The 2,728-nt window shown below is 45.8% G+C and overlaps 1 non-coding gene across 1 annotated transcript; it reads left to right on the top strand.

The window, feature by feature from the left end:
* Positions 1-1,546: 1,546 nt before the first annotated feature.
* On the top strand, positions 1,547-1,651 carry LOC136879439 (U6 spliceosomal RNA). The gene has a single exon (XR_010860934.1). It is a non-coding gene; the product is annotated as a U6 spliceosomal RNA (small nuclear RNA).
* The last annotated feature ends 1,077 nt before the right edge of the window (positions 1,652-2,728 follow it).

Genomic DNA, 2,728 nt, shown 5'->3' on the forward strand with positions numbered 1-2,728 from the left:
CAGTTAGCGCACTTGGCCTTAGCTTCGGGGGTTAAAGGACAAGCTGCAGTGGGATGGTTGTCACCACATTTAACGCATCTTACAGGCATATGGCAGTAATTGGCGGTGTGACCCCACCGTTGGCATTTAAAACATTGAGAGGGACCCTCTCTTCCCTGATAGGCTTCAATGGTAACCCTCGTACCACACAAATATTTCAGGGAGTAGATAGTCTGAAAATGTTGTCTTAGGGAGGGTCACGCTCATGACGCTCAGCGGTATCTGTGTATTAGACACAGGGTCTTTCCTGGTGAACTGGTAGACATCACGGGGTTCATAGCTGAGCGCCATGAGCTCTTCTCGAACCCAGTCAACGCCTACTGATGGAACAATATTCCTAATTATCACTTTAAGCAACCTATTGCTAGGGAGCTGGTGCGTGTAGTGAGCACTACTAGAGTCTTCAAAATACTTTTTCATTAGGAGGTAGTCCTCCTCATTTTCAGCGTGATACTTTATAGAGTCTCTCTGATTTATTGCCCTGATTTCCCCAGTGCACTTGGTTTTGAGATAATTAAAATGTCGCTGATAATTGCTCTTGTCATACACAACAATGGGCGGAACAGAGATTTTCGGAGGGGCAGTAACCTCCATGCTCTCACTCACAGCCCCACCAGGGTTCGAGCCCTCTTGAATCCCAGCCTGAGCATTTTCAGGTTGGGATTGGGAGGAAACAGGCTGAGACTCAGACACATTTCCTGGGTTCATCCGAGTGGGAATGAATGCAGCACTGTCATTATTGCCACTACCGAGCTCGATAGCTGCAGTCGTTTAAGTGCGGCCAGTATCCGGTATTCGGGAGATAGTAGGTTCGAATCCCACTGTCGGCAGCCCTGAAAATGGTTTTCCGTGGTTTCCCATTTTCACACCAGGCAAATGCTGGGGCTGTACCTTAATTAAGGCCACGGCCGTTTCCTTCCCACTCCTAGCCCTTTCCTGTCCCATCGTCGCCATAAGACCTATCTGTGTCGGTGCGACGTAAAACAACTAGCAAAAAAAAAAAAAAAATTATTGCCACTGGTGGGCAGGGACTCAAGTACCTGAAAACTATTTCGCAGAGGTAGGGGAGCAGCTATATTCTTAGTTTTCCGCTGCTTAGACCGTCTCAATTGGGCCTCAGCTACCTTGCGTTTAGCATTAGAAAAAAGCTTAAATGCAGGAGCATCACTACCAACAGGAAATTTGTGTGACTTACACGTTTCATCAATTACAGCCTGGAGTAGGGATGGATCGACGTCCGGAAGAACATGAATTTTGGACTCAGGAAGAGGCGGCCACTGGTTAAGGGAAGCACAGGAAGACGAAGCACTTGACGGAAGGGAGCTAATATTTCCCCCGCCTCCCGGCGGGCCAAACGCCATGGTTAAAAAAAAGTCACAGAAGGAAAGGATAAAAGGCACACAGCAAGGACGAAGAACACCAAGTCAGACAACAATGCACCACAGTCCCCACGCTTTCACCAAACACCACGGAGATTACCAGAACACAACCGTCACGTATGAGGCTTTTTCGCTTCGGCGGTACATATACTAAAATTGGAACGATACAGAGAAGATTAGCATGGCCCCTGCGCGTATTTTAAAGTTTGCGGAACGAAATTAAAAATATTCTGTTTGATCTGCGACGCGGCTACCAATAAATCTGCTCCTTGTTTCTGCTGGAATGATCTCTTGTCGATACATTCTTTAATCCTGACGTTGTCGCTTTCCGTATTCGACCCTGACTAAAAAGTAGCTCTTCAATCTCGTTTTCTTATTTTTTTTAATAATTGTTAGTAACAATCTTCCCATTCGTTCTTTTTCACTGCCTTCTGTATCTAAATTCTTTCCACAAGCGCCTGAGGTAAATACTGTTGTTTCGCTCACGGTATCGTCAAACATTTTGACGTTAATTATTCTCGGAGACTTGGACTCCACCTTTGTCCTTCTTACGGACGGAACTTCTCGTAACAGTGAAATGGCACAACCTCGATACGCGACGGGGAAGACACCAAAAGTATTTCTTTGTGTGGAGGCTGTGTTAGAGAATTTTCATTGCAATGGTTGGCCCAATCAAGTTGGGGAATTTTGATTACAGTGGCAGACTCTCACTCTCCACCTGCCTTTCTACATCCTCTTAGTGATATTCCTAACTGAAATCAACACAGGCCATTACAATGACGGCAGTAGGAATGCTATCATATGAAATACTCGATCAAATGAAAAACCACACATTTTCTCACTTTTAACGAACAGTACTGCGCTGCAAATCTAACAGTCCAAAGTTCCAGAGCTGGAATGACCAGGCCGCAGATAGCCGTGTGCCGTGAACACGCTTGTATTTTGGAGGGGGGCGGGGTTTGGGGAGGGGGGGGGGGTAGCTGGGCGAAGAGTGGAGAGTCCCAGGAGAAACACTATGGCCTTTTACTCACCTGTTTCCCAGGCGTACCCAATGAGTCGGAAAATCTCAATTCACTACACTGGCGATGGGAAGTCTATCTGATATGGAAGCACATTTTACTTCCAAGTCATAGGAGGAGCCCCTCTTCACTTGTGATTTGGAAAAAAAGGAATGTAGAATTTAATAGTAGTGAAGATGAAGAAGCTCTTCTTAAGAACCGGGCCATTTCAGGGTTGAATTCTGAGTTATTTACTGAATTGTGGAGCTATACTTTGGAATAGGTAGAAATTGTAACTCTAGAACTGGTCAT

The sequence above is a fragment of the Anabrus simplex genome, chromosome 8 (assembly GCF_040414725.1).
Source record: "Anabrus simplex isolate iqAnaSimp1 chromosome 8, ASM4041472v1, whole genome shotgun sequence".
In the NCBI taxonomy this organism is placed as follows: Eukaryota; Metazoa; Arthropoda; class Insecta; order Orthoptera; family Tettigoniidae; genus Anabrus; species Anabrus simplex.